This window comes from Callospermophilus lateralis, chromosome 8 (assembly GCF_048772815.1).
Source record: "Callospermophilus lateralis isolate mCalLat2 chromosome 8, mCalLat2.hap1, whole genome shotgun sequence".
Taxonomy (NCBI): domain Eukaryota; kingdom Metazoa; phylum Chordata; class Mammalia; order Rodentia; family Sciuridae; genus Callospermophilus; species Callospermophilus lateralis.
In genome coordinates, this window is record NC_135312.1 from 112,213,660 (window position 1) to 112,233,018 (window position 19,359).

A 19,359-nucleotide genomic window follows, 5' to 3' on the forward strand; every position below is an offset into this window, starting at 1 on the left:
GACCTTGAACTCCTGGGCCAAGTGATCCTCCTGCCTCAGCCTCCCAGGTAGCTGGGATTATAGGCGTGTGCCTCTACATCTGGTCCTGATCCAGATTTTGAACTCAAGTCTGCGTGGCTTCAGAGACCACTGAAAATAATCTACAAAAATGTCACGTATTCGTAGACATAAATACTTGGCCACACATTGGATTCACTTGACAAGTTTTAAAAAATACTAATAACTGGGCCACAGCTTTGGAGATCTTTATTCAATTGGTCTGGGATGCAGCCTGGGCATTTTTTAAAAACTCCCCAGGAGGCTCCTTTGCTGCTGAGGCTGAGGCTCCAGGAGCACACGAGAGGACGTGTGAGTACTTGGGTGGTTGAGGGGGTCAGGCAATACCTGCTGGTATACGGGGACCCACCCTCTTCCTTCCTTTCATGGAATAGACCCCCTGCATTAAGTAGTGTCTAGACTCAGCCATGAAGAATAGAAAGTTTGGAAACAGTGGAAGGGGAAACCAGAGACAGGGTGCCAAAGGAAGGGGAAGTACCATAAACCAAGTCAAGGTCGTGAAAAAGAAGCAGAAGTACGCCAGGGATTTCAAACATGGAGCCATGTCTTGTGGGACATGAGGGGCAACAGTAAGCGGAAACTGTGAGGCAGGTCCAGAGACAGGGGGTCTGAAGGCAGTTAAGTTCAGAGCTGATTTCAGAATCGATAAGAAGTTACTGGCGAGGTCTGAGCCTGGAAGCATGGTGCTCCACATAACTGTCACTCTGCAACTGGAAATGTGGGAACACTTCTTCAGCGACATTTTTTGCTTGGATTGAAGGGGGAGTGCCTGCAGAGAGGGCAGTGAGGCCCATCAGGCAGTGATGGAGTGGGGAAGGCAGAGGTCAGGGGCAACGCACCAGGACCCTGGCAGAGGGTGGAAGAGATCCCAGGAGCCCTGAGAGCGGGGAAGTGACAGGACTTCATTGGAGGGTCAGAGACAAGGGGAGAAGGGGATCAAAGGTGGCCTTGGGATTTCACACTCGGTGGGAACTCGGGAGGAGGAATCGGGTCCAGAGGGCACGTGCTGAATTCCATTTCCCACACATTCAGCTTAAGCCACGGTCACGTCGTCAACTGTCACAGGAAATGTCCTGAGACAAGTCTGAAGTTAGGAACTGGAGCACAAAAGAGTATTTCGAGGTAGAAGTCAAGACTCGCATTGTCGTAATCATAGGTCATTAGAGAGGATCATGGGTGAGCTCTCTGGGGGACAGAAGAAAGACAAGGAAGCACCTCTGCCTGTGCTTGAGGGGCCTGTGGAAAAGACAATCACACACAGAAAGGGGCCAGGACAGCCTGCGTCACGCTCAAGGAGGAAAAAGATCCCAAGGGTGGGGGATAATCGAGTTGCACAAAATAACCACAGCGGAAGGCAGGAAATAAAAACCTAGGTGCTGCCAATTATAATTCACTGGCGACCAAAAGAGAAGAAGGCAGCTACAGCACCCATCCACTGAGACGTACAAGCAAGACCATAGCAAGTAGAGGGTGGGTAGCAAGAAAGTGGAGGGGGGAAGCAGATTCCACTGGCTCAGGCATTGGGCAGGGAAGGAAAGGGGAATAGCTGGGGAGAGCGTTGGGGTCAGCTGAATCGAGGTAAAGGAGAACTGAGAACATGCACACGCCCAGGAGTTAGAGTTCACCAGGACACTTTCCATGCTGGAACTGGGGAGAGTGAGAAGGTCATAAGAAGACAGGTCAAAACGCGACTAAACGGGAGGACAGCGAGATTGTTCCCAAAAAAAGCACCGATGAGCTTTTTCTTGGACACAGAAGGAAAGAAGGTAGGATTAAGTGAACACCTCGGAAAAGATGCAAAGGAGAAAAATGTGGGCACCTGAAAGCAAGATGGTCTAGATTTTCTGAGCAAAGCAGAAAACAAGGGGTACCTCCATGCAGGAGGTGGGGGAAAGAGCAGGACCCAGAAGACAGGAGGAAAGCCTGCGATAGGCAGGGGTGGAGCTGGATTTTGAGCTGCAGACCACCAAGTGGGGACACTTGTATGGACTCCTTGATGCCTAGAGAGGCCACCTGAAATAATCCAGGGACTAGACATCCTCAGACTTAAAATGATCACCTTCTAAGTGCTACCACTCAGAAACGATCTGAGCTCTTGTTCACAGCAGAATTCGGAACCCAAGAAGTTCCAAACAGAAGGTCCTTCCCAGCTTTAATTTAGGGTTTCAGGAGGGCTTCCAAAGCCTGCAGACCTCAGCCCCACCCAGTTCAACCCGCGCTCCCCCGTTGAGCTTCACTTGCAGATCCCCCTCGGCCCCAGCAGACAGATTCTCAACTCCACCTGTGTCCTTGAACCGGTCACATAGTGTCGCCTTCTCAACTGGAAAATGAAGGGTGATGACAAAAACCAAGCTGCCTCTGGGACAAAGGGCTGGCGAGGATTAAATAACCAATGGCTGAGCAATTTGCAGTTATGAAGCTACAGAAGGGCTTAGTGATCTTCCCCGCCTGGCTGAGCACAGTGCACTTCCACAAACACAAAGGCCACATGCAGACCTTCCCAGGTGCCAAAGGCCCGCAGAGAACTGGCCCAAATGAAGCAGAATCCGAAGACAAAAGGAAATCCCTCAACAAAACAAGGCAGGAGGAAAAGGGAGACGTAGAGGAAAGGGATTGGGGGGTTAGAGGGTCATGGAGAATTTCGGCCTCTGAAATGCTCCTGGACAAAGAAGTCATTTCATGTTTCTCTTTGGGTTATGACACCCAAATGCACACACTGAAGGCTCTCGCAGCCATCTAGGAAACCTATGTGATGGGAAGGGACAGGTCTCTGATAAGCACTCGTGGCTTTTCTTTCCCAATAAAGCCAACCTTCTCAAGGTATCTATGAAGAATTTCGCTTGCAGAGAAACTTCCTCCAGTCGACAAGCAAAGAAAGAAAGGCCTCAAGCGTGCCGGGTGGACAGCTTCCTTTTCCTACTCAATAGGAGACTTGCTCCCCATTAAGTTCTTTATAAATTGGAGAGGTTTTTTTTCCGTTTTTGATAATATTCTGCACAAAACTTTTTTAACAGAAACTTGTCCATTCCTGTCCCTATTCTGCAATGCTAGGTAATGAGCAGCACAGGGGCATTCTATAGATACACTCTTCTTGGAGGTTGGTCACACTCAGACTTGCAGCATAACCTAGGGATGCCCAAGGCTCCATTTTGAGGGTCCTGGAAGAACACTTCAGTGTCCAGGTGGGCTAACTCAGTAGCCCTGGATATCCAATCCCTCTGATCTCTGCTGTTTCTAAGAGGATTCAAGAAGTCGGATATGGTAGGGCTCTTTCATATGTTCAGAGGTGAGCAACTGTCTGACCAGCCTGGCCTTGTGCCCTCACTGCCCTCTCCGTCACATGGCCCTGGGCTTCCTAGGCTCCAGTGCCATTGCTGTGGGTTGATGAGGCCACCACTTCCTGCCTGTGCCCTGCTCTTGGCCAAGGCTTCAGCCCTCACTACTGCCAGCCTCACACTATCCTCACAGCCTCCCCTTCTGAGGGCCAATGCCACCCCTCTCCATCTGATGTGGGAAACATCTCTTTTAATGTCCACTTCCTTCCCAGGAGTGAAGGTTTCTTTCAATTATGGGGTCAAGGGCCTATTATTTTACTTCTTTCTCCCAGGTGGCCCTTCTTCCCAGAGCACATGGGGGTGGGAAGGAGGGGTCCCGCACTACATTCTGGATCCATCAGGTGCAGATTTGGCCTCACTCATTCTTTCCAGCTCCATGTCGTTTATGGTGATTCGCTTCCAGGGGCCCTGTTCTCTATCTTCCCTAAACCAGGTTTCACTGGAGGAGAGGAGGAGAAACTGTCACAGAGACCGGCATGTCAGGATGGGTCTGAACATCGGTTGTGGATAAGATTTCATTCTTGCCGGGCTTGGTTGCACACACCTGTGATCCCAGCAGCTTGGGAGGCTGAGGCAGGAGGATGGCAACTTCAAAGCCAGCCTCAACAACTTTGCAAGGCACTAAGCAACTCACTGAGACCCTGTCTCTAAATAAAATACAAAACTGGGCTGGAGATGTGACTCAGTGGCCAAATACCCCTGAGTTCAATCCCTGGTACCAAAAAAAAAAAAAGAAAAGAAATTTTTAAATTCTTTCTTGAGGATCTTCTGTAACTGAGGCCTGAAGTTTCTTAGGAAGATAACAGAAAAATAACACCTGCCTGAAATCCCTCCTTGATATCCAGTTTTCCCCCAGAAAATTCACATTCTTGCCAGAAATTAAAATCAGGAAACTAATTAAAAAATTTAACTCTTTGTCTTCCCACATTAAAGTTTAAAAAAAAAAATTCTGTCACCCTGCATAAGGTCTAATTGTTGCATTGAATTTTATTATTTTTTTTCTTTTCTCCCCTTTAGTGCTTAGAATCAAACCCAGGGTCCTTCTCCTGCTAAGTACATATCATGCACTAAGCTACAGCCCAAGCCTGAATTATCCATTTTTAATGGAATCCTCTACACCAGAGATTACCTCTTAAGTAAAAAAAAAAAAAAAATCCAAATAAATGAATATGCTTCCAAACTACAGATGGTGTGCTATTTTGCATCATCCAGAAATTCTCACAGAAGATACATCTGGTTTGACATTTAATCCCCACTGATTACAGTGGGGATTTTTGGCTCTTTCTCTATCATTGACCAATATTTTATATAAACTTCAACTGTGAACCTAGACCCAGTAAATCAGCTGTATCTTTTTGCAGAGCTGGCAAGTTTTGACAGAGACGAATCAGGAGCAGAGGCACCCCTGACAATCTCACTCTAGATATATGGCCCAACCTTCTCTTCTACAAAGTCTCTCTGAACGATGCTGAAATACTGTTGCTCACAGAGGCGATTCAAAGGGCAGCTGGTTCTGCCTGCCATGTGCATCCTACCTGCCTCAGAAACCACTAGCTCTCTGGGTACCTCCTCAGCTAACAGCCTCCACACATTACCTGTGTCATATGTGGCCTTTCCCTGGTGGTCCCCAGGCATTGTCCAGATTGTCACCTCCAACCAAATGGGGGAAACATGTCTGAATCTTCCACCTCTCCCTTTCTCTGCCTCTTCATTCTCAGTGTCATCTCCTAGTCTGCAGGTCACAAGGGACCTCCTCCTGTCAAATATATTCTCAGCAAAGCTTCAGGACAAGTCATCTGCACATTAAGACTGAAGTGTAAGGGACTGACAGGTCTCACTTTTCCCCAATGATATGAATGACCATTAAGCCCCTGTTTGCCTTTAGCTGAAGGTGTGACCGTTCAGACATCTGCCAGTCTTTCACTCTCTCTGCAACAAACTCTCAGTCTCTTCAACTATTTCCCAATCTCTAGATCTGACCCCATCACACTCCTCCCCCACCCGCCCCAACCATCTTATTTTTAAATATTTAACCAACTTCACCTTTTATTTTCTGCCAGTTACTATATTTGCCCGCCCCAATCACTGTCTCCCAATCCTAAAACATTGCTTCATCTGCTCCCAATAAATTGTACTCTCCAGCCTCTCCTCTAACTTTAAGCAAAATCGTTAAACTTTCTAGGAAAGCTCTTGTTCGTGACCTCTTGAAAGAGAAGAAAAGCAACGTCTTCTAAAGTGAGTGCATAGCTCATGCCTCTATCACTGAAAACAGCAAAGGAGAAAAGATAAAGTACCTGTTGATTCTTGGTCAAGCAAACCAAGTCTGTGTGTTTCTGTACAAGCCTGGAGCATACGATCAAATTAGTTAGCCAAAAGATTACTAGGTTTAACATATGAAGAGCTCATTTTTAAAATTGGTAATTTCCAACAGGAAAATGCAAAAGTTACATGAAGAAACCATATAGAAAGCAGAAATGTAATAGGTTTCAAAAATGGGGAAATCTTCACCCACACATAAGTAAAGTTCCAATGAAATGAACACTTTTCAAGTACAAAACCAGAGAAAAAGCAACAATATCCAAAGTGCAGAAGGGTAGAATGAAAGATACCTTTGGAGAGTGCTTTGGTAAAACTAATAGCCTTTGAATGCAAAAAAAATCTAGAAAGGTCCACCTAGGTTCATCCTCAGCTGCTTCTTGATGTCTCTCTCCTTCTCATTGGCTAGGCAAATCCTTTTGGTTGGGGTAGGGGTGCTGGATATCAAACCCAAGGTCTCACACATGCTAAGTAAGCACTCTACCACTGATCTACATCCCCAACCCAAAACATCAACTTGAAGAATAATAAGTAATTCTAGTTCAAGTTTATGAATTGAACACATACAAATTTGCCTTCTCTGTCAATGAAATATAGTAGAAACTATCCTAGAACACCTACCCCAGTTCTCCTCTCCTCCCTGGGTATTTAACTAAACTTTATTTCTCAGTTTCTCTTGATGAGTCCAGTCAACAAATGGGGGCAGATATGATGTAATATACTTCAACTTCTCTCTGTAATCTGGTTTCCATGTCTCCCTCTTGTTCCTTCTCACTCTATCTTTATTTCTATCTCTCCCCTGCCTACAAGGCTGAAAGAGAAGGATCATAGCCTTGAGGAGAACTGGCCAGAAGAGCTGCCCCGTCAGGAACGTAAGATGGGACTTTGCATGAGGCAGAAATACACTTTTAGTGTATTAAGCCACCAATATTACAGGGTTTGTTTGTTACTGCAGCATAGTCTCACCTATTCTGACTAATCCACCAAGGCCCTAGTGAAAGTAAAGAAACTCGTATAGATATAAACCAATAGACTCATTTTGAAAAAAAAAAAAAAAAAGATGAAAGGCAATTCAATAACAGACACAGCAGAGACACCTGCAGCCCCACTACGTGCAGGACAGAGTGGAGGTGGGAAATGACTTTTCCAGAAGAAATCTACAAATGACATCAAGAAGGGAGATGCATGTGAGAAACGGAACTGAAAAACAAGAATTCATTGGATGTCTATCCATGGAAAAGTTGGGCCAGTGACCCTGCTCAGAGAGCAATAGGTAAGCCAGTGTTCCACTTATGGGAACAAAATGTATCTATATTTTATAGACAGCAGGAAAAATAGGAGGGCTCTAGGAGAAATGATCCAATGGATTTCCTTAAAGAGAAAATGGAACATAGGAAATTATTAAAGAAATAATGATCAAATTTTCCCAGACCAGAAGAAAGTCTTCTGATTGCTTAGGGCCATGGAGTATACTGCACAGAAATTTTTAAGTGGCGTGTTTGGGCTCAGTCTCATAAAATTTTAGAATATCGAAGAGCAAATAAAGGTAAATTCAAAGACAATGTTATATTCACACTATCTGGAATTATTGAGGTGGCCACTAACAGAACAGAAGTAGAACAATTTTCTGTGACTGCCTCCAAAAGAGGCTATTATTAGTAGGAATAGGTGGAGGGCTTGATTTTCATCATAAATCTATCTTCTTTTTTTAAAAACACAATACCTTTATTTTCTATTTATTTATTTTTATGTGGTGCTGAGGATTGAAGCCAGGGCCTCGCACATGCTAGGTGAGCGCTCTACTGCTGAGCCACAACCCCAGCCTCTTCTGTCTACTTTGTGTTTCTTTCTTTCACAAGTTCATATGATGTATTTTTGTTTAAATGTTTAAATAAAGGAAGTGCTACTACCATCTCTCTAATCAAACTCAATTGTGCCTTATGAATGAGGGAGGGAATTACCCTTCCTTTATAAAACTATCATTTGCAGAAGCAAATCAAGATAATTAACTTCAGATTATGTACTTTCGCAACTATCCATAGGCCTCGATCACTGGGCACGGTAGTACACGTGGCTGTAATCCCAGCTGCTCAGGAGGCTGAGGCAGGAGGATCACAAGTTCAAAGGCAGCTTCAGCAACTTAGTGAGGCACTTAGCAACTCAGCAAGAACCTGTCTCTAAATAAAATATTTTTAAAAGCTGGGTATGTGGCTCAGTGGTCAAGTACACCTGGGTTCAATCCTCAGTACCCTCACCCCAAAAAATTGACCTAGCCCTCTTTGATTCTCTCCCTTACCACATAAGGTCATTGGCAAGGACAAGGATAATCTGTGCCTATGTGTGGTATGGGTACAGCTGCATTCAGAATCCAAACGGAAGTGATTTAAATTAGTCACCGTTTAAATCGTCACCGTATTTTCCCTTCATCAACAAATATTCATTGAGTTGAATTTAATGTATTTATACCCTGCAACTGTTCAGAGGGGAAAAAAGATTGGAAGTCACTTATAAAACAAATAATATAAAATTCATCAAAATGGGGATTTAATGGCCACTGGTAACGGGGTAATAGAACATGGGGTAACTGTGATGGAACCTGAAACCTATGTATCCTGATAACTGGGGCAAAGGGGGAGTGACCAAAATTCTGGTGAAAGGAAACAGACCCGATTCTTGGGAAAGACCTTCGTACTTATTAAAACACTTTAAGAGAGAAATATCCTGAAGATGGGATAGAGGGCATTGAGAAACCTGAGTGCAACCTGCTTCCAGCAACATCTCAGCAAACCCAGAGGAGGAACTGTCCCTTTAACTCTATTACTTATTATCCACCCACATCCCCAACATACACACACTCCTCAGTGCCCACCCTGATTAGAGGAGGTAAGTGACAAGTGACTCCTAGACTTGTCTAAGCATACTAACCAATCTCTGCTTGTTTAAAAAAAAAAAAAAAAAAACATTCATTTCCCAAGTTGCTTTCATAGAGATTGCGATTTGGTAAATCTGAAGAATCTCCATATCCTACACACTTCCCAGGTGAGCAGGCATGTTTGGGAAACAGTCTTCAGCTGCAAATAAACTTGTTCCTCCTGTTGATTATACCCTAGCTGTTTCACCTCCCTCAGCCTGACCTCTTCCAGCATCCCAAAGCTGAGACTCTCTCAGAGGACAGCCTGTTCCGACATGCATTTGCAAGAAAGCATCTGAAAAGATAAGGAATGTAACATTTGTTACTTGATGGTCATAACTCGTAACTCCCCCTTCGCTTGTTCTGTAACACTAATTTCATCAGGATTGCCATGAGAATTCACTAGAGGCTCCCCACGAGATGTATCGTGCACACAAATTTGATACAAACACATCTGTGCTGATGTGCACATCTTTTTGCCATTAGAGATGATATGTCGGCTGCTGCAGAACTTTTTCAAGGTCATAAGATTTCATCTATTATTTCTGAAGCAAGAGAGGAACAAATCTCCCTGGGGAAAGAGCTACATACAATGGAGCATACATTCGCTTAGCTAGACTCCCATGCTGAATTAATTGCACTTCCAAAACATTCTTGCCTGAACCACTTTTCAAGAAGGCTTCGAGCTACAGAGAACACAAACCCCTTCCATACACATGGAAATCAGAAAAGGTGCCAGATTTCCCCCACAGGGTGTTGTTTCTCTCCTGCTATTCATGAGAGACGTGGTCCAAGATGTTGCATCGCAGGGAAATTAGAGACGAAATGGTCACAAAAGCAGAGAGATGTTGAACCTAAGGACAGTTGTGTGAGTTCCAGAACACAGTGGAAAAGCACAAGCCTGAGTCTAGGGAATGGCTCAGCTTTCTCTGCAACAGAGACAGAGAATGTTTCTCAGCTGAAAACATAACAAAAGCAACAGTGGAAAGAAACTCAAGACGGAGCTTGATAGCATTCTCTTGTCTTGGCCAAATGTTCATTCGGACTGTCCAAATTCATAGAGAATCAAACTGTGCATTTAGCCTAAAGGTGAGGTTTGATCTATAAATAACTAAAAAGATCCATAACCAAGGCTTAGGAGTGGGGGCCCTCCAAAATGCATGTCCATTTACCCCGACATTTCAGGATACCGTGGACGTAATGGTTTCATAAAAAGTCCCACTGGAAAGGTCAGACCGGCTATGCACATTCCAAATCGGCCTAACCAGTCAAACCCTGGCCGTCTAGAGAGGATTAAGGATTAGTTATCATTTCAATTCTATGAAAGGAGATCTATATTTCTTTTTTAGACACAAAATTCTCTGGAGGACAGTGCTTGCCAATACTCTGAAAAAAAATAATCTCTCAAAATTCTTGCAACCCACTGTGTTATGATTTCATCTCATGAAATACAACACCTTTACATTAAACCTCATAAAACTAAACCCCACTGGATCTCTTCCAGACTCAGAGAATAAGCAGCTCTGTTGGTGATGCTCAGAAAAGAGAAACAGCCTCTTCTCTTTGGGCTGATTCCCACCAACGGGTCCCTTTTGCAGGGAGCAAATTTGCTTTACTTCTACAAAATATTTACATGTGATTATTCACACACACAATACATCTTGCAAATGCTTTGTGAATGAAAGAACGTGTTCCAACATCTCAGTGTTAATTCCCCTGAAAAGGATCCTTTAAACTAAAATCTACACACATTCACTCTGGTTTCCAATCTGTGGACTTTATCTCTGGATTTGCTGATGGGTGGTCAAAAATATAAATATAAAGGTCAGAAAAGATAAAATGCTCTTCTGGCGAAAGAGAAATTCACTGGAGTTTCCATTATATTTTTGACTCAAGAACCAGACATAGTGGCCAGCACAGTGATGCATGCTTATAATCCCAGTGACTCAAGAGCCTACGGCAAGGGGATCCAGAGTTCAAAGCCAGCCCTAGCAACAGCGAGGCACTTAGCAACTCAGTGAGACCCTGTCTCAAATAAAATACCAAAAAAAGGCTGGGAGATTAGTGTTCTATCTGACATGTGTGTGGCAAAATCTCGCTCCCAAAATTTAGGCTTTCTCTTCACCACATTGATTGTTTCTTTTGCTGAATAGAAGCTTTTTAGTTTGAATCCATCCCATTTATTGATTCTTGATTTTTTTCTTGCACTTTAGGAGTCTTGTTAAGGAAGTCAGGACCTGATATTACTCAGAATTAAAAGAGAATAAAATTTATGGCATTTGCAGGTAAATAGATGGAGTTGGAGAATATCATGCTAAGGGAAGTAAGCCAATCCCAAAAAACCAAAGGCTGAATGTTCTCTCTGATAAGTGGATGCTGATCCATAATGGGGGGAAAGGCATGGGAAAAATGGAGAAACTGTGATTGGGCAAAGAGGAGGGAGGGGGTATGGGGGCAGGAAAGATGGTAGAACAAGATAGACATCATTACCCTTCACATATTGTCGGAAGCCATTCTCACACGTGACTGGGTGACTCCCGGTTAGGGTCTGAGGCGCTCTGGCTGTGTCGGAGCTTTCCCGGCCCTCTCCTGCTGAGAGAACCTGTCCGTGTGGGGGTGTAACTGACCACTGACCCCGGAGGCCCAATCACTGACCCTGACCTTGGAGTGCGGCTCCCCCTTCAACCTTCATTGGATGGAATTATCCCCTGAATTTCTTGCTCCCCAATAAAAGGCTACTCCCTGGCGTGCTCTCTCTCTCTCTCTCCTGCTAGCCCTGAGCAATCCTTGCTGCCCTGCCGGGCGGTTAGAGGAGGGAACCAGAGAGGGGAGCCGTCTCGGACCTGGTCATAGAAAAAGGTAACTGAGTCTGTGTGTTTATTTCGATCTCGCTAGCTAACTTTTATGCCAAGAACCTCATTAATGAAACCATTGCGCTGGCCGCGTGGTAGAATTGGCGCCCACGAGGGGGGCATTCTAGATTAGCTAGATTGAGTGGGAGCGCGCTATAAAGATAAAGAAAAAAGTAAAGATAAAGGAAATAGTGACAATTTGGGTCACAAAAGGAAGTGGTGACAATTTGGGTCACAAAAGTACCTTAAGATATTGAAGGAAAGAGACGTTAAATTAATTAAAATAAAAAATTCAACTTCTACCTATAGGAAATGTAACTATTTTAGACAGTATAATTAATCAGAAAGGAAAACAGATAAAGAAAGCTCAGTTAATACAATTCTTAGAGATTGTAGGTAAATATTGTCCTTGGTTTTGTGAACAAGAGTCTCCAAATTTACTTACTTGGGAGAAATTAGGAAGAAAGTTACAAAAGGTCTGTCTTTCAAATGAATTACCTGGAGGCATAGATAATATTCAGAGAACCTGGACGGCTTTGGAAGTTTGTCTTTTTAAATATATGGGCCAGAATTCATGGCCCCCTGAAGACCTGCTAAAAGGCATTCAACGGGCCATCAAGTCTATTCAAATGGAAAATCCGCCTGAGGCTACGTTAATTCCTTTTCCTTTAAACGAAGGCGCTAGGGGCCAGGCCCAAAGTTAAAAATGTAAATTTAAACTTGCAAAATCAGGTTACTCGGCAGGGAGATTATGGAGAGCAACATCAGAAAGGAGATACCTCCAAGGTCCTAGAGAGCCCTCCAAGGGAGGTAAACAATCTTCCTGGAGAGGAAAATCCGGAAGAGATTCCTAGAGGGGCTCAGAGTTCCTCTCAGCCACGTGACTTAGAAGCCCAAATTCAAAATGGTGATAGCGCAGAATCCGACCTTGTCTCAGAGTCAGAGGGAGAAGAATCAGATGTTGAAATTCGGGATTTACAGAGAAATTTCGACAGGCTGCGTTTAACACCGCCTGCCCAGGCTACTCAAATTCGGCCCATACCCGCTAAAAGAACAAAGTTTAACAGGTACGCTGGATTAACGATGACTTTTCTTACCCCATTCCAGCGAGGTATTAAGAAGGCTCAGGAATTGGGGGAGGATACTAGTGGCTTTCAACTTTTTCCCGTTTTTGAGCAAGTTAATGAGCAAGATCAGAGAGTTAGAGTTCATGCTGTAATTCCTTTTAAAACCATTAAGGAACTAAAAAGTGCATGTGAGACGTACGGTCCAAATTCGCCTTTCGTACAGAGTCTGATAGATAATATTTGCTCCCAGCCCCTTCCTCCTAGCGACTGGATTTCTGTAGCCAGATCCTGTCTGAGCGGGGGAGATTTCTTGCTCTGGAGAACTTATTGGACTGATTTTTGTACTGAACAGGCAGAACTGAATAGGAAACGTAATATAGAAACACCAGTCGAAATGTTTTTAGGGACAGGTGAATTTGCTGACTTAGAAAGGCAGTTAAATTATGACTTTGTAATATACAATCAAATAACTGATTGTGCAAAGCGTGCCTGGAGACAAATAGTCTCTAAGGACCAATCCAATTTAGTTCTTACCAAAATCAGGCAAGGTGCCAATGAACATTATTCAGATTTTGTAGCCCGATTGTACCAGGCTGCAAACAGGTCGATCGGAGATCCAGGAGCCAGTGAATTCATAGTCAGACAACTAGCATTTGAAAACGCAAATAAGTACTGTCAAGATATTCTCCGACCGCACCGTAAGAAAGGCACAGTTTCTGAGTTCATTCGCTTGTGTTCTGATGTGGACTCTACACATTTACAGACTGTAGCTTTAGCCGCAGCCCTAAAAGAAACCTTAAAGCCACAGGATTTAGGGCGAAAACCCCGCGGAAAATGTTACGTTTGTGGGAAAAACAATCATTTTGCGCGGGAGTGTCGCATGCGCAAGTTCAGGACTCCATCTACTGGCGATAATAGATATTGCAGGACTCGATCCCACATGGCGGATCCAGATGGCGCGGATCAGCCCGCCTTCTCGCCATCATTTCCTCCTAGCGGGAGGACAAAAAACTTCCGGTCGGCCCCTCCCCGGGCCGAGCAACAATACGGGGAATTCGAGGAGAGGTCGCACAGTGTGACGTCACTGGCGCCGACCAGGACAGCCCGCGATTTTTTCCGGAGGGATTTTTACCAGAACGTAGATCGCAGACAGTTTTCTTAGGGCCTTCAAGGACAATTGAATTGAGTCCTGAATCAGGGCCAGAACAAATCCCTACTGGGATTTTCGGGCCGCTTCCTGATAATACTATAGGTTTAATTTTGGGACGTAATAATTTAAAGGGAGCCATTGAGGTAGTACCTGGTGTGATAGATTCAGATTTTAAAGGACAATTAAAGGTTACTGTAAGATCCAATTATGCCCTAAGGCTCACTCCAAGAGATACATTTGCCCAATTAATTTTATTGCCCTGTGATGCAGGGAAACACCTGCATCAGAGTATACTGGTCACAGTTAGTACGACAAGAGCGTCCTTTATTAGAACTTAAAATTAATAATAAAAAATTCCTCGGAATAATTGACACAGGGGCTGATATCTCTATTCTTTCCAGTAGATTTTGGCCAAGAAACTGGCCTTTACACGTAGCGCCAGCTAACCTAGAGGGCATAGGGCAGATTTCACAGCCCGCTCAAAGTGCCAACTATCTCCATTGGAAAGATTCCGATGGAAACAGTGGAGTATTCAAGCCTTATGTGTTAGAGACTTTACCAGCTAATCTATGGGGAAGAGATATTTTAACCAAAATGGGATTATTATTAGTTACTCCTAACTCTATGAGATCAGTTGAGGAAGTTAGTCAGAGATATTTTCCTGAAGATGATAGGGAGACCCTTCAGGAAGAGTATCTGTTTACAAACCAGTCTCCACGACAAAGATTAGTAAATGCTCCAAGCCAAAATTTTTATTAGGGGCCCTGAGTACTTCCCCGATCCCTAAGACAGCTGAAAAAATCACTTGGCTCACAGAGGAGCCTATATGGATTTCTCAGTGGCCCATCTCAGGGGAAAAGCTTAAAATAATTCATAGGTTAGTAGAGGAACAACTTCAGGCTGGTCATATAGAACCAACGCTTAGTCCTTGGAACACACCTATTTTTGTTATTAAGAAAAAGTCAGGAAATTGGAGATTGCTGCAGGATTTAAGGGCAATAAATCATGCAATTCAGCCTATGGGATCCTTACAGCCAGGACTTCCCTCTCCCACAGCCATTCCTTTAGATTATAGCTTGATGGTAATAGATTTAAAAGACTGTTTTTTCTCTATAAGGTTACATCCTGGAGATTGTGAGAGATTTGCTTTCACTGTCCCAACAATTAATTTTAAGGAACCTGTTAAAAGATATTGCTGGAAAGTACTCCCACAGGGAATGCGTAATAGTCCTACTCTGTGCCAAAAATACGTAGACCAGGCGATAGATCCCATAAGAAGTAGCTTTCCTGATGCATATATTATTCATTTTATGGATGATATATTATTGGCTCATGCTAATCCCGAGGTACTTTCAGAAATTTTTACTCAGTTAGAGACTTCGCTTACAGCAATGGGTTTATGCATAGCTCCTCAAAAAATTCAAAAAGTGTCTCCTTTTCAATATCTAGGTCAGATAATTCAAGGACGTACAATCCGTCCTCAAAATCTTCAGATAAGAATTAAGGAGTTACATACCCTTAATGATTTTCAAAAGCTATTAGGAGATATTAATTGGCTGAGGCCATCCTTAAAACTAACTACTTCTGAGTTAAGTCCTTTATTTCAGATATTACAAGGAAATCCCTCTCCAACCTCTCCACGTCAGCTAACTTTAGAGGCTAAAACAGCTTTAAGGAAAGTTGAAAATGCAATTAAAAATGCACAGCTTACTAGAGTTGATCCTAAGGAAATGGTGTATTTATTAATATTTCCAACTGAACATACACCAACAGGAGCCATATGGCAAAAATTAGGAGTTATTGAGTGGATTTATTTATCCCACTCCCCTCAAAAAACATTAATTCCTTTTCATGATTCTATAGCTCAATTAGTAATTAAGGGTAGAACTAGGATTTTACAATTAATTGGATCTGAACCTGATATCATAATTATTCCATTTTCTGTTCAACAGATTAATTGGCTTTTTCAAACTTCTAGCCCATGGCAAATAGCTTTTGCTGATTTTCCTGGCCAGATAGATAGTCACTATCCTCGTGATAAAATTATACAATTTGCATCATTAACGTCACTTATTTTTCCAAAGATTGTACGTGCCCATCCTATAGATGAAGCCTTATCAGTGTTCACTGATGGATCAAGTTCAGGTAAAGCAGGATTTTATAGTCGTGTTCACACAGAGGTAATACAAACTTCTTATACTTCTGCCCAAAGAGCAGAGCTTCAAGCTCTGATTTGTGCCTTAACTTACTTTGCAAATGAGCCTATTAATATTTATTCTGACAGCTTATATGCAGTCGGAGTTACTAAAAATATTGAAACTTCAGTTATTGGGTATACTTCATCACAAGAGTTATTTAAATTATTTCATAATTTACAAAAGGCAGTGCTAATGCGGAAATATCCATGTTTCATAGGACATATACGAGCTCATACTAATCTTCCAGGACCTTTAACTTCAGGTAATAACAAAATTGACAAACTCGTAGCTTTTTGTCAACAGATGTCTTCATATGACTGTGCACTAGCTTCCCATTCCTTACATCATCAAAATGCTTTTAGCTTACGTAAAAAATTTAATATTACTAGAGAACAAGCTCGTCAGATTGTAAGCCAATGCCCTAAGTGTGTTATTCACACTCCATCTCTGCCATCAGGGGTAAATCCCCGTGGATTAAAACCAAATCAAATCTGGCAAATGGACGTAACTCATATTCCTCAATTTGGTAAGCAGTGTTATGTGCATGTCATAGTGGACACTTATTCTAGATTTATTTTTGCCACAGCACGTACTAAGGAAAATTCTCAAAATGTAATTTCTCATTGCCTAGCAGCTTTTTCTGTTTTAGGATGCCCTATGCAGATTAAAACAGATAATGCTCCAGCTTATGTGAGCTCTTCTTTTCAACAATTTTGTCAAGAGTTTAAAATTAATCATAAAACAGGAATTCCTTATAACCCCCAAGGTCAAGCCATTGTAGAACGAGCTCATTTATCTATTAAACTTCAATTACAAAAATTAAAAAGGGGGGATAAGCTTATGACTCCCCAAAATAGCCTTAATCATGCCTTGTTTGTTTTAAATTTTTTAAACTGTGACGCAGAAGGTCACACTGCTGCTGAGAGACAAATGTCTCCCTCAGTAACAGGCCCTTTAGGCAGAGTTTTGTGGAAAGATTTACAGACCGGTCAGTGGAAGGGCCCAGACCTGGTGCTTATATGGGGCAGAGGGCATGCTTGTATTTTCCCAGAAAATTCTTCTCGTCCTATTTGGGTGCCTGAACGTGCTATCAGACATGGAAGAGATAGAACCCAGATTGAAGCGACTGAGGATCGACCCAGAGGAGCCCCCATCCAGAAGGAGGAGATATCGGAAAAGGATGAAGAAAGACCAGACTGACCCAGCCAAAAAGCTGATTTCATGGAAAGACGTGAAGAAGCTAACAACCCAGGCTTCCCGAATACTTCGAGACCTAGGAGAAAACAGGACCCCAATGATGATGGTAGCAACAGTAATTGCCCTACTGGGCTGTCAGGTAAAGGGGGATCAAGTAGACACTTACTGGACATATTTCCCAGATCCACCCCTGGTACACCCAGCTGTGTGGACTGGAAAATCTATTCCAGTATTTACTAATGACTCATTCATGATGGGAGGATTTACAGATACTCATATTACTCCCAATCATGTGACTAGATTTAATTATTCTGGCTATAGTGCCCAATTACCCTTGTGTTGGTCCCACGATAAACATGCTGGCTGTCTGAAAGTATCATTCGAAGAAAAGACAGCGATTGGTAGACCTAGACTGACAAATAATTCTATTTATGGAGATCTAAAGCCTAATACTAGATCAGTAATTAAGATGGGACTTTCCCATAATAAGCCAGTCATTTCTGCCAAACCTCCACGGATACACCACTGTCCAAATAGTTCTACAATTGAGATTGGCACCTTTCCTAAATGGATGGATTGTATAAATCCCTTTCCTGTACAACATAAGGTGTCTAAAGATAGTGGGTATATTTTAGACTGGTCTCCAAAAATTGATGAGACAATTACGAAGAAATTCTGCTATGACACCTGCAGGATTTGTTAGTAATATTTTGACTTATAGTAAAGGTGGTGTTCAAAAGGATATTTGGCGTTTAATTGCTGCCTCAGAATTCTTACATTTTACAGACAAACCCTTACCAAGATTTATTGGCAAGAACTGTAAAGAGGGATCTTGCTATGGCTTACGAGCTTGTGTCCAATCTCCTTATGTTTTAATTATTGGAAATGTAAAAGTTAAATGGATAGATGACAGATATATTGTTACTTGTAATAAATGTAACCTAACCAATTGTATTACTAGGTATAATGGAGGAAAAGGAGTGCTGATACTTCATCAGCCCTCTTTCGTTTTATTACCTGCTAATATTTCAGAGCCATGGTATGCTGATGCTGGTTTACAAGTCTTACAGCAAATTCATGCCCAGCTGGCAAGACCTAAACGTGCTATTGGAGTTATAATTGTTGGTGTTTTGGCGCTAGTCTCTTTTATTGCATCAACTGTCTCTGCGTCTCTGACATTGTCTCAGAATATTCAGCATGCAAAATTTCTTAATAATTTAGCTCAAAATACTTCCAAGGCTCTGCGTAATCAAGTAAATATTGATGAAAAGATTGAAACTAAATTAAACGCCTTAGAGGCAACTGTTATTGACATAGGTAATGAACTTTCAGCCTTAAAATTTAAAGAAAGGCTTAAATGCCATGCTAATTATAAGTATGTGTGTGTTACAGCTGCCAAGTACAATGCTTCTCTCTGGGATTGGGAGAAGGTTAAAAACCATTTGTTAGGTATTTGGCAAAATAGTAATAATAGCTTGGATATTCTGGAACTTCATCACCATATCCAAGACATTCAAAATAATAGAGCTGATTTTTCAGATCCTTCTTCTTTGGCTAACCAAATATTGAAGGAGTTAAATGGATTCAACCCTGGAAATATTCTCAAACACTCGGCCTGGTACATTATTGGATTATTCTCTTTGCTGCTAATTCTTTATTGCGTTGTAATTGTAGGATGGCGAGTCTTCAGAACAAGAATGCAGAAACTCCAGAGAGTGAACCGCCGCCTCATTTTTGCGAAAAGAAAGGGGGAATATGTCGGAAGCCATTCTCACACGTGACTGGGTGACTCCCGGTTAGGGTCTGAGGCGCTCTGGCTGTGTCGGAGCTTTCCCGGCCCTCTCCTGCTGAGAGAACCTGTCCGTGTGGGGGTGTAACTGACCACTGACCCCGGAGGCCCAATCACTGACCCTGACCTTGGAGTGCGGCTCCCCCTTCAACCTTCATTGGATGGAATTATCCCCTGAATTTCTTGCTCCCCAATAAAAGGCTACTCCCTGGCGTGCTCTCTCTCTCTCTCTCCTGCTAGCCCTGAGCAATCCTTGCTGCCCTGCCGGGCGGTTAGAGGAGGGAACCAGAGAGGGGAGCCGTCTCGGACCTGGTCATAGAAAAAGGTAACTGAGTCTGTGTGTTTATTTCGATCTCGCTAGCTAACTTTTATGCCAAGAACCTCATTAATGAAACCATTGCGCTGGCCGCGTGGTAGAACATATGGTGTGACGTTTCAGCATATACAACCAGAGAAATGAAAAGTTGGGCTGCAATTGTGTACAATG

General features: G+C 42.9%; 1 long non-coding RNA gene across 1 annotated transcript; it reads left to right on the forward strand.

Annotated features, from left to right (window-relative positions):
- The first annotated feature begins 12,328 nt into the window (after positions 1-12,328).
- On the forward strand, positions 12,329-19,112 carry LOC143409366 (uncharacterized). Its single transcript, XR_013155571.1, has 3 exons — positions 12,329-12,538; positions 16,938-17,222; positions 18,758-19,112. It is a non-coding gene; the product is annotated as an uncharacterized LOC143409366 (long non-coding RNA).
- The last annotated feature ends 247 nt before the right edge of the window (positions 19,113-19,359 follow it).